Raw genomic sequence first — 13106 nt, forward strand, 5'->3', positions numbered from 1 at the left:
TCCCAGACCGTCCGCTGGCTGGATTGTGAAGGTGATTGAGCCGCATCTGGCCCACGGGCCTTAGGTTGCCTACCCCTGCTCTAACCCTTATACCACACTGCTCTCATCTGCTGTGGAAGAGAGCACCAGCATCTTCTAGCATGTAAGATGTGGTATTCTCCCCACTTGTGATTCCCGGCAACTGGTACAGTGGTACCTCGGGTTACATACACTTCAGGTTACATATGCTTCAGGTTACACACTCCGCTGATAAAGAAATAGTGCTTCAGGTTAAGAACTTTCCTTCGGGATAAGAACAGAAATCGGGCTCCAGCGGCGCGGCAGCAGCAGGAAGCCCCATTAGCTAAAGTGGTGCTTCAGGTTAAGAACAGTTTCAGGTTAAGAACAGACCTCCGGAACGAATTAAGTACTTAACCTGAGGTACCACTGTACCCAAAAGCAAACTGCCTCCAACAGTGGATGTAGAGACACGGCCACCACGACTAGTAGCCGTCAACCATCTTCTTTTCCGTGAACTCCATGAACTTCTGAACCCTTTTAAAGCCCTCCAGATGGGCGGCCATCACTGCTGTCGCCATCCCTGGTGTGTCAACGTAGGGGTGCGGCAAGCGTGTCACACTTTTCCATCCGTGAAATGGCCGAGGGCGTGATGTAAAGGCCTCTGCTTGAAATTACTGAGCTCCTTAATGATTTTATAGCCCTTGCCTAGGGTTTCAGAGCGGTCTCCTGAAAACAAACCATGTTTGTGACTAAGATAAGAGGTGTTGGCGGTGGCTGGGGTGGAGGGAGCAGGAATGGTGTGGGGAGGAAGTGGCAGTAAATCTCACCATTGATTCCCAGGGAGCGTTGTCGCCAAGGGAACGCCACGAAGGCTCCTCCCGGGCCTACAAAGGCCTGTTTTAGTCACTGGGAATCATAGAGTTGGAGAGGACGATGTAGACCAGGAATGGGGAGCCACAGACTGAGGGACAACTGCGGACCTCCAAACCTCTCCATCTGGCCCTCAGGACTCTCCCTACACCACACACCATCCTGAGCTACACCCCCTTATGGGCCTTGTTTGCACCCTTTTTGAGGGGGGGTGCAAAACAGAGGATAGAGAGAAATGCGTTTAAGTGTGCGAAGAAGCCAGCCTACTATATCAAGGTAAAACTTACATTTGGAAGCAGTGTGGTGTAGTGGTTAGAGTGTTGGAATAAGACCCAGGAGATCAGGGTTCAGCTGCATGAACCTCACTGGGTGACCTTGGGCCAGTCACCGACTTCCAGCCTAACCTACCTCACAGGGTTGTTGTGAGGATAAAATGAGGAAAGGGAGAGCCACCTTGAGCTCCTTGTAGGCCAACAACATGTGGAAGGCCAGAGGCTCCCCACCCCAAGACAAGACAGTGCCCTAAAGATGGTAGAGATAATTCTGGCATTGTAGCTTTCATATACGGTGGCACCTTGGCTTACGAACTTAATTCGTTCCGTAGGTCTGTTCTTAACCCGAAACTGTTCTTAACCTGAGGTGCGCTTTCGCTAATGGGGCCTCCCACTGCTGTCGCATCGCCAGCGCGCAATTTCCATTCTCATCCTGGGGCAAAGTTTGTAACCCAAGGTACTACTTCAGGGTTAGGGGAGTTTGTAACCTGAAGTGTTCATAACCTGAGGTGTTTGTAACTCAAGGTACCACTGTATTAAGTTGTAGTGCAAAAGTCCACTTAAATCCCCCCAATAAATTGCTTTAAGCAATAGAGGGCAGAGTTGGGGAGCCTGTGGCCCTCTGGGTGTTGTTGGACTCCAACTCCCATCAGCCCCAGCCAGCATGGCCAGTGGTCAGGGATGATGGGCAGCATAGTCCAACAACATCTGGAGGACCCCAGGTTCACTGCCCATGGTACAAGCGGAGCAGAAACACAACCCCACTTTTCCTTTGCAAATGGTACACTGCTCACGCAGCCTTTTATGCATGCAGACATAAGTGTGAGTGTGTGGTCCAGTGATTTGTGTGTTGGACTAGCACCTGGGAGGCCCGAGTTCGAATCCCCACTCGGATCTGAAGCACACTGGGTGACTGTGGGCCTTTCACTGTTGCTTTGCCTAAATGAAGGCGAGGAGGAGAACAATGTACCCCACCTTGAGTTCCGCAGAGATATAAATGAAACAAATGTGTAGTCGGAATCTCCTTTCTTGAAACTTATATTCTTATCAGGAAGAACTTTCTGACACTGCTAAGGCAGTGGAACGGACTCCTTCAAGAGATGGTGGGCTCTCTATCCTTGGAGGTTTTTAAGTAGAGGTTGGATGGCCTTCTGTCATGGATGCTTTAGTTTAGATTCCTGCATAGCAGGGGGTTGGACTAGATGACCCCTGGGTCCCTTCCAACACTATGATTCTGTAGAAATGGAGTACCCACAAATTGCAGAGAATTGAGGCCCAGATGTCCCTCCTTATGTAGCTGTGATCAAATGGAACTACAGCCCTCAAAGGGAGAGGGAAATGTACAAAGTTGGCCTTTAGATTCTAAGCGAATGGGATACGGCAAACATTTCACCCTTCTGCAGGGATGTGTTGGTGGGAGAACACCCCGCTAACTCTTTCTTAAACCTGTCTGGAGCAAGAAAACCTCATTGATATGCAGTTGTTCACGTGTGCAGTAAATTCCAATTAGTTTTACGGAGGTCTGCTTAACATTTATGGGAAAGAGAGCCTCGGTATTGCTGCAATATTATCAGCGAAGGAGGTTTGGGCTAAGTGAGGATTCTTTCCCCTCTTTTTAAAGCTCTCAATGGGTTAATTATATTTTGCAGATTTGGGGAAGGGGTGCTGGGGGGGTGGAGAAGAGAGGATTTCGAATAACTCCTTGAGACAAGGCTAACAATCCCGTGTGTTCTTTTGTGTTCGAGTGACACTATATATATTTGCAATGGCAAGGGGTCATTTTTCTGACCGAAGGCAGCATTCCCTCCTGGGCAACCTCTGAGGGGGTGAGCACATGTCACTGGTGGGCAGGACCAGGGACAAAGTGGGCAGGGAAACCATTGTAAAATTTTGCCCTTTGTACAGTAGGTTGCTTTCTACATGGGCCCTCCTCTCCATCCTTCAGCCAGGCAGGTGAGAGACATTAATAGAGTTCAAGGACACACAAAAGCCAGCCAAAGACAATCCAGGAGGGTGTGGATAAGGAGAATCCTGATAGAGAGGCTTGCCCTGATTTATTACATCCATTCCACCCCTATTCGGCAACTATGTTGTGAACTGCCCTGGGATTGATGGGTGAAGGGTGGTAAACTACTACTACTACTACTACTACTACTACTACTAATAATAATAATAATAATAATAATAATAGCTTGATAGCCTCAAGACAGCCTCCTATCCCTTTGCCACTTTCCCCAGAGGAGGACAATGCAGAAATGGTGGGATCTAGTTGGTTAAAGTCTGTAAGCTGTTTGAAATTCCGTGTGCTGCCAGGCCTCTCTTAGGGGTAGGGACTGCCTGAGTGGTGCAGCTTGCTGTTTTTAGACTCTTGGCTTTCAGAATGTAACAGACTGGCTGGACACAGGGGGATGTTGGGAGGAACCAGCTGGGGGACCCCCAAGGAAAGAAGGCTCAGAGCCCAGGACGTAGTGGTGGGATTACAATGAGTGGCCAGAGGGAGAAGACTGGGAGGAGGAGGGGTCAGAAGCTGAGGAGGTGACAGGGCTTAGAGAGCAGGGAGAGTCTGTGGCAGAGAGAAGTCCAGAATCAGGGGCAGAAGCTGAAGCAGCAGAGGACGGAGGCCAAGAAAAGTCAGGCAGGTGTTCCCCACTCCTGTTGCAGCAAGCTCCCCTCCTCGCTGGTCTCCCAGAACCAGAAGAGGCATGAAGAGGGTGGAGAAGTTATCTTCATTGAGGCACAGTCTCTGATTGCTTAGGGAAAACCCTGGAGAGGAGGGGGCTTAGGCAGCTTTGGGGAGGTGGGGACCTTCAGTCTCAGCAACTGCTTCATGGAGGCAAGACCTGCCAGAGATGAGTTGCTCTGCTCATTAGGCCTGGGAAGCTCACCCAAGTGCAACAGCAACTCTTGTGACTCCCAACACAACACATTGCTGCCTCCAACAGTGAAGGAAGAACACAGCCATTGTGGCTACCAGCCATTGGTTGCCTTCTCCTCCATGAATTGCTCTGATTTTCTTTGATAAGCCTTCCACATTGGTACCCATTACTCCATCTTGCAGAAGCAAGTTTCTTAGGTTAGCTATGCGCTGTGTGAACAAGTCCTTACTTTTGGTCTGTCCTGAACCTCCAGTTTCGTTGGATCTGCTCACCCCTGGAGTTTTAGCATTATGAGGGAGGGAGGGAGGAAGAAAAACCTTCACCCTAATCCACTTCCTCTGCATACATTTATAATTTCAAGTACCTCTGCACACACACACACACACACACACACACACACACACACACAATCTTCCCATAACACACACCTACAGCAGACCCTCCAGGTGTCTCTATTTTCCAGGAACAGTCCCAGATTTACAGAAGCCGTCCCGGTTTCTGATTTGATCCCGGACTGTCCCACTTTTCCTTAGGATATCCCTATTTTCATCAGAGAAGTGTTGGAGAGTATTGAGTTATGCGACCCCCTGAGCCAAGGAGATAAGTACAGTGGACGCTCGGGTTGCAAACGAGATCCGTGCGGGATGCACGTTCGCAACCCGCAGCGTTCGCAACCTGCGGCTGCGCGTCTGTGCACACGCTGCTTGCAATTCGGTGCTTCTGTGCATGTGCGACCGCTGAAACATAGAAGTAACCCGTTCCGGTATTTCTGGGTTTCGGCGGTCCGTAACCTGAAAAAACGCAACCTGAAGCGTCTGTAACCCGAGGTATGACTGTAACTATACAACCTTTAGAAGATATCTGAAGGCAGCCCTGTACAGGGAACTTTTTTTTACATTTTTATGTTTTTAGATATGTTGGAAACCGCCCAGAGCAGCTGGGGCAACCCTGTCAGATGGGTGTGGCATAAATATTTTTATTATTGTTATTATTATTAAACACGACGTCCCTATTTTCATCAGAGAATAGTTGGAGGGTATGACACGGTGCCCTTAACCATCCTTCAAGTACCAGGTCCCTCTTCCCAGTGACAGGCCTTGCTCTGTTTACTTGGATGCGGCTACTTGGTGTGGGGGATAGCGGTGGCAGTGAGGAAGCAAAACCGACACGAACCATGTGCTCCCCCATCTGCAGACACAGGCGTAATCTTTCTGGCAGGTGTACATAAAAGATTTATTTTTGAATTAGCATGCTATTGATTTGTATTATGTAAAGCCCCGTGCCGGGGGCCTGGAGCAGCCAGCCGGCATTATGTTCCCATAGTGCGCACGGGGCCATATCTATCGGAATGCCGCAACAGTGTCAGCGATGCTGCAGGTGCTTCGTTGTCACGAGGATGAATGGGATTAGCGTCGGTGATGGTAAAGTCGATCGAGCAGCGGGTGGGCCCCGGCGTTTAACTTCTGCTAAGAGATGATCTGGAGGCTTCCTGTCCCCTTGGAGTCTGTGCTCCTCTGACCCGGAAGCCATGGTCCCTGAGGCCTGGAGAGAAGGGGATGGAGGCAGATCTGGCAAAGGAGCTTTCACAGAAACACAGAATCGCAGAGTCAAGGAGGGGACTCCAGGGGTCATCTAGTCCAACCCCCTGCAATGCAGGAATCACAGCTAAGGAATTCCTGGCACATGGCCATCCAAACTCAGAGAAGTCTACTTCTGAATTTCCTCCTTAAACTGTGGTGCCCAGAACTGGCCACAGGTCCTCAGAAATACGCTCTCCTTGCCATTTTTGCACACTCACAAGAGCTGAATCTGGGCCACCTAGAATCATAGAGCTGGGGGGACTCCAGAGGACATCTAGTCCAACCCTCTGCTCAGGGCAGGATTGGCAGGGCAGGATGCAACTGCCCCATCCCTCACAAGTTGGCCGGCCGACCTCCTACTTAAGCACCTCCAGGGGAAGGAGAGTCTACCACTTCCCAAGGCACACGCCACACAAGTCTTCTCTCAAGGAATCCTGGGAAGGGTAGTTCACACATTGCAGAACTACAGTCGCCAGCACCCTTGACAAATTATGCAGTTCCCATTATTTTTTGAAGGGGGTTGTTTTAGATGTGTGGTATATACACACCCCTAGTTCTACGCTGTAAGTCTTACTGTTAAGAATCTCTGAATAGGAAACCCTCAAATGCGGCCCTCAAGGCCTCTCCATCAGGCCCTTGGGACTTCCCCCCAGGCAGGAGTGCCAGCTTGGTCCCACAACCGTGGGTGCCCAGCACCTTCATGTGGAATTTTGTGAGTGCTTGGGCACCCAGGGCCACAGGGAGTTGGCACCTATGCTCCCCAGGCCACACACACCTCTCTTTTTTTTCCAGGACACACCCCTTTACACCCTCTGTTGTTTCCAAGTTGGAAAGTGTCATTGGGCAACGGTCACACTTCTTGCTAGTCCGTACAGAGGATGGAGGGGCAAGCCTACTGCACAAAGTTAAAATTAATATTTGTTGCTCCTCCAGCCAAAATAGGGACACGGGTGGAATAGGGACGCGGGTGGCACTGTGGGTTAAACCACAGAGCCCAGGACTTGCCGATCAGAAGGTTGGCGGTTCAAATCCCCATGACAGGGTGAGCTCCCGTTGCTCAGTCCCTGCTCCTGCCAACCTAGCAGTTCGAAAGCATGTTGAAGTGCAAGTAGATAAATAGGTACCACTCTGGCAGGAAGGTAAACGGCGTTTCCGTGCACTGCTCTGGTTTGCCAGAAGCAGCTTAGTCATGCTGGCCACATGACCCAGAAGCTGTACCCTGGCTCCCTCGGCCAATAAAGCGAGATGAGCGCCACAACCCCAGAGTCGGCCACAACTGGACCTAATGTTCAGGGGCCCCTTTACCTTTACCTTTACCTTTTACCAGCCAAAAACTGCTTCCTTGAAATCTTTGGTTCTATTTCCTACCAACAACCATCACAATGTCTTGGAGCAGCCCACAGAGAATCCCTTTCATATCTCCACATCACTGTTTTACTTCAGGAAATTCACTGTTGTCTCAGTCTAATCTACTTTGCAGGCTCATTGTGCAGACATGAATCTTAAAAAGATTGTGACATCTGATGATACTTGACTTTAGTACTTGGCCACAGTGTTTTGTTTCCATCAGTTGTTGTTGTTTTTTAACTTGATGATTTGATTGCTGGCATGCAATAGTATTTCATATCTGACAGTGTTTGGTAGATTGAGAGAAACAAAAATTGTCCACTTCCTACTGGAATTGAATTTCTTATTGTGAGCAGTGAAAAGCTGTGACTTCTGAGCTTCAGAGAGTCTGGGATGCCTTTACATAGAAAAGCATATGGTGGGGTTATTTTTAAATGATATTTTTTTTATTTGAGTCATTTGAATGATTTATATGAGCCATGCAATAATCACGTATGATCTTGGTGACTTGTGTTTTGTTTTAGATGCTCATTCAGTTTGGTTACATCCTGTGGTCATATTTGGCATGAGACAGTGTTTACTCTTTGACCATTTTTTAATAAATGACATGCAATGTCACCTCTCTTTTTTTCAAAATTGACATGCAATGTTATTCGTAATTGATAGCTGATAAGCAATGGTATTGGCTGGCAGCAGGCATGTGATGGTATTTCATGCTTCACAGCTTACATACAATATCTCTTAGGATGTTTGGAAGGCATGCGATAGCACGAGTGGCATTTCCCCCCACTCTAGTCTTTTCTGGTGATCCATGATCTTTCCTCCTCCACCCCTATAATTCCCATTATTCCCACCCCAAAACAGTAAAGTCTGTCTTTGAAGGAGAAGCACTGCAACTGTCATTCTGAAATTTAGCCTGTTTCATCCTCTCAGAAGGGTGAGCATGGCTGCAGATTGCATCCAAGTCTGGAAGAAAACAAGACTTGTTTCTTTTAATAATAATAAAAAACCCCAAACTTTAAGGGGTACACTGCCCAAGCCCCCCAGATATATCATCTGCTTACAATTTGGCAGGCTTGCTCCAATCTGGAGGACCTTCTGTGCCTGAAAATGTCACCTACTTTTCCAAAAAGGGGATATATATCTCCATTTTTTATTCCCCAGTATAGTGAATGGGGAGAAAATAGGGCTTTGTTTCTGATAAGATCTAATTTGAGTCGAAGTGGATGGAGCAACTTCAGAACAGATTGGGCTGCTTCCCAAAGCTACAGATGCGAGTCAAATATTGTAGCCACCTAGCGGATGAAGCTAGTTGCTTGGTGCTCCCAGTATGGGGTGTCACTGAGGACTAGTAACCCAAATGCTAAATTTGTCAATGGCCGGTGCATTCACCCTGTATCCTCTGCCTCTCCAGCCACTGCTGTGCACTGTGTATTGTTGAGTGACTTTGGCAGCTGCCAAACTAATCCCGTAGTTGCTTCTTCTCTGTGTGTGTTTTCACGCTGGGACTCTGCAGGGCGCCTGGATCCCATGGGAGGGTCTAAAAGAGAGACAAAACTGCAATTGTTATAAGTCCACAGTGAAGCAACTAAGAAGAAACCTTTTATCGCAGCCATGTAGCATGCAAATTGCTGGTCAAACATTACGAAATGTCATTAGCCCCAGAGTAAAGTTGAGTCCCGTTGAGTGAATTCATACGTGCTTCTGAATAGATCTGAATGGACGCTGCTCTTTTTCAGGAGCATTGAAAGTCGCCCTCACAACAGCCTTGCAAGGTAGGCCATATTATTATCCCCACATTGCATATGAACATGTGGTGTAGTGTGGTAACCAGCATGCCGCCTTGAGCCAGGATGAAAATGCAATGAAACGGTGTTTTAAAAGTTCCTGAGGGGCCAGAAGAATTTGGCCGGTGAGAATTTACTTCTTTCACAGCTAGTTGGATTCCAAGCCTATCTTAATCTGCCTTGGCCAATTGTACAGCAAAAGGATAAGCAGGATTCATAGCAGGCAATCCCTCTGCGGGTTTATGAAAGTGGACAATTCTTAACAATAAACCACCTCAAATCTTGTGTTTCAAAAACATCTGGGGTGGCAGGGGGTCAAGCAAGGAAGGGAATATGGGTCTGTGAAATATCTACACATTTGCATTTTTCTGTCTTCGGATATCGCTTCCTTGCCGACTGCCAGGGAGAAGGAAGCTCAGAGGCTGTCTTTTAAATCATTCTCACTTGCAGAAGTTCTATCAGGGAAAAAAGCCATTAATAAGAGGGTGGGGTGGGGGGGAGAAAGCATTACCATCTATTATTTGCCATAACATGAGTTTAAAACCAGGAAGTCGAATGATAAAATATGTGGTTGGTAAGTCTGGGGAGGGACAAGTGGAATAAGTGATAGCGCTGGGCCTCCGAGCCTTCAACTTAATGTGCTAAGTAAATCCCCGAGGTTAAAAATGTATGGAAATTGTTGCAGCTCGGGGAGACATATTTTTAACTCTCCAAAAGGTTCCTGCAAATCTACTGCCAGGGTTTCCCCCCCCCCCTTCTCTCGTCCAAGAGTTGCACCAGACGAACAACTCTTTAGCATTTCTTTGTGTGAGATGACACACTCATTGCCCTGCTGTGCTGTACTTGGGACTGGTTCAAGGTCCTAATCTACAAGGCACCTCAGTGACTTGGGTTCTAGGATACCTTGAGGACCGCCGGGCAACCTTATATATCCCTGCCTGCACTTTGCAACCTCCTAGCCCTTTGAAAACTGACCCTGCTCTTGATAATACCCCAGATCTCTCACACACATGGTCCGCCTATGAATGGACTTGTGAAATTGTTTCGCAAGCAGATTTGAACACGGCAGTAAGTGTGCAAATGTACTTGGGGACAGTGGGAGGCTAAATTATTGCCAAGGTTCACAGACCCTGACCCTGAGGACACAGAAGATGGGGAAGACTAGGGGTTTTAACCACATTTGGAGAGAACATGCCTTGCAGGGGTGTCTAGTGGGAGAAGACCCACCGTTGCAGGGCGTTGGACTAGATTACCATTTGGGTCCCATCCAACCCTACAGTTCTGTGACTGTATGTATACCAACCGTTGCTTTGCCTGGGGAAGTAGGTCTGTCCCCCTCTGACTCAGAGGACGGCAGCTCCGCAAAGTCCTCTGCAAGGCAAGTGGGGAATTCATCGCCACCCTATAACTGGGATAGACATACATCTCTCAGTCTTCCCAGAGCCTATACCAGAGGGACAGGACATAGTCCCTTTATGTCACAGTAGGTTCCCGCAGAGAGGTTGCGGCTAGAGGCAACCCCTTGGCTGCAGGAGAACGTTAAGTGGCCAGCTGCCCCACACCACCCCCGACTGTTGCTGCAGCAACATCTTGGACTTGCTCTCCTGAATTTGCCTTGCATCCAGCCTCTGGTACTTCCTCCTCCTTACGGAGCTCTCCAGGGTCCTGATCTCCTGCACTAAGCCTGCCAAGCCTTACCAGAAATATACCAAGGCCTAACTCTGACACTTGTCTTTGATTCGGGAATGAAGATTACAGGGTTAATCCAGAAGGCGCTTTAAAAAAACAAACTGGGATCTGAAGGAAAAGGAGGGCATAGCACCCAACAAGCAGGAAAGAGTCCAGGATCTTAGAGTCAATGCTGTTTTGCTTTCAGTACAGCCACCCTTTCCAGCCTCTGGTCCTTGTTGGACGTCAAGGCTGAGCTACTGGGGAGAGCCAGGACCCAGGGGCAACCAGGAGTCGGGGCAGCAGGGCAATCAGAATATCAGGCTCAGAGGGCAGGACCAAAAAGTCAGGCCAGAAACACAAGGCAAGGTATAGCTCAGGTTGGCCATGTTGCTCAAGCAACTACTAGCAGGAAGAGGTGTGCCTTCCTGCCCAGGAGCAGCCAATGGCCATACAGGTTGGGTGGAGCTTGGCCAGATCCGGAAGGTTCTTCCTTGAGACGCCACAGTGATGCAGCTCGCCACATGGGGCAGTGGTCAGCCGCTCCTGACCATGGATCTTGCAGCGACCGGTTTCAGTGACCACTTCCAAATCCAGTCCTCTTTTAATTGGTTAAGCAAAGGTGATCTACCTATAGGTAACTAATATCGCTCTTCTTTTGTGGTTCTCATACCTAGTTTATTTCACAATATATACGAGGACAAGGGTTTGCCGCTGGGGGTTCCAGATACAAATGGAGTGGTCAGCGTGAGGCCAGAAAATTGATGCTATGCTTGTCCAAGTATGAAGGGACGAGGGTGGGGGGAAGGTCTTTTTTGGCGTGTTTGTGTTGGCTACGCAATCCATACTTAAACAGGCCCTAAGCTTGTCATCCAACGCTCATGCACACCACTCAGCCATCCTTTAACCTCTGAGTGAAATGTCACAAACGCGGTATGTAGATTGAAAGGCGAGTAATTGATCCCTTTGTGCGATGGCGGCAGCGCAGTGTTTAGACTTTGCTTGCCAGCCCCTTCCCCCCACCCCCAGCCCGCCTCGCAAGCTCCCCGTCTCCCTATTGAGCCGGCCATGCTGTTGAATTTATGAAGAGAGATGTTTTAGCAGAAAATCCCCCAGAGTCTCCCTTCAAGCCTTAAATCCCCAACCTGTTCTCCCCGGGAGACCTCATGACACGGAGCATGGCAAGCCAGCTTCCTCTTGCTTATGCATTAGCCATCTATTTCAGCTTTCTGACATCTCTCACACATAAAACGGTAAGAGAGAAATAAAATATCAGTCTCTGGGCGAAAATAAAGCTTTGCCTCCCTCCTGATCTATAGGATATAAAATAAAGCCGAGACTTTGATAGTGGCTTTTCCTTATGCTGGGGTTGTTCTTCCACACAGGAAGACAATGAAGATGGATGGCGCAGATTCTCCAGGTTTTACTTCACCCTTTCTTTCCTTTTATTCTTCTTTCGTCTTTGTCAGTTCCGCCCCCCCCCTTTCTCTTCTTGTTTTTAAATTCCCTCTTCAAATCCTCTGTTCCCGGCTGCACTGCTTGGTCACGTAATAAGACTTTGCCAACATTTGTATAGCGCTTTCAGTCGTTCAAATCGTTTCCCATAGAATCATGGAATTGTTGGAAGGGACCCCAAAGCAGTGGCATAGCGTGGGGTTCTAGTGCCCGGGACCACATGGAGGAGGATTGGTGGGAGGGAAGCGGATGGAGTACGCATGCGCATTCAGCTGCATAATGTTATCTGCATCACCCAGGAGATCACAGCCACAGAGAAAATAAGAAAATAAGAGTTGTTGCGTTGTCTGGAGAGGTCACATCCTGGTTCTCATGGAGAAGCCATTTTCAATGGAGCCCAGTAACGGAAGTGCACAGCTGTATTGAGGCAGCACTGGGTGCTGAAACTTTATGCCCCTAAGAATTTTGCACCCAGGGCAACCACCCCTGTGCCCCCCACTACACCACTGCCCCAAGGGTTATCTAGTCCAACCCTCTGCAATGCAGGAATCCCTACTTTATACCTCATCCAGATCAGGGGTGGGGAGTCTTAGGCCCGGAGCAGTCAAATGTAGCCCTCAAGTCTTCTCCATCGAGGAGGCTCCCTAGGCTACAGTTCCTGCCCAGAAGACAAATGAGGAGAAAAGTTCCTGATATGATGCTTCATATCACTGGTTCTACAAATTTCACTGTTTCTGGGAATGGGAATCTGGAGATCATGGTTCGTCTTACTCACCTACCCTTAGATGCCTACGAGACCCACAGACCAGACTCCCCATCTCCCTTCTCTGGAACTTGACCACCACCAGCCTGACATCTTCATCCACATCGTCTGCCTCTGGCCCTCTGAATCTTCATTTGCTTGTTCCAGAACCAAACCCTTCCCCTCCAGCCCTGGGCCGCCTTGGAACTCAGCCAAGACCTGACAAGCCTAAGCTACACATCTACACACAGGCCTTTGTACTGCAACTCTGATGGCAGCTTTTGAGAAAAAAGCAGCTTCAGGCAGAACCAATTTTTCAGTATAAGAGTGATGCAGACTGCTTCACCCTTCTGCCACTGCCACACCTTCCCTCTCCTAAACTGCTTTCCCACCATCATTGCAGAGACATGTTTTTCAGGGCAAACAAGCACCTGGAACCCTGCAAGAGGGAATGTTGGAGGGGAAAGGAGTTGCAGCATAAAAACAGGAGGAGAGTAGGGGTTAGGTGC

At 48.7% G+C, this 13106-nt stretch overlaps 2 long non-coding RNA genes across 2 annotated transcripts in view; one reads left to right on the forward strand and one right to left on the reverse strand.

Annotated features, from left to right (window-relative positions):
- The window catches only part of LOC310750231, a 22689-nt gene continuing 9583 nt past the window's right edge, over positions 1-13106 (forward strand). Inside the window, exon 1 of the long non-coding RNA XR_014541999.1 lies at positions 1-1146. This is a non-coding gene — a long non-coding RNA (uncharacterized lncRNA). The remainder of the gene's footprint in view (positions 1147-13106) is intronic.
- The window catches only part of LOC310750257, a 21690-nt gene continuing 16105 nt past the window's right edge, over positions 7522-13106 (reverse strand). Inside the window, exon 2 of the long non-coding RNA XR_014542028.1 lies at positions 7522-8485. This is a non-coding gene — a long non-coding RNA (uncharacterized lncRNA). The remainder of the gene's footprint in view (positions 8486-13106) is intronic.

This window comes from Podarcis filfolensis (assembly GCF_964270895.1).
Source record: "Podarcis filfolensis genome assembly, chromosome: 15".
NCBI classification, from domain to species: Eukaryota; Metazoa; Chordata; class Lepidosauria; order Squamata; family Lacertidae; genus Podarcis; species Podarcis filfolensis.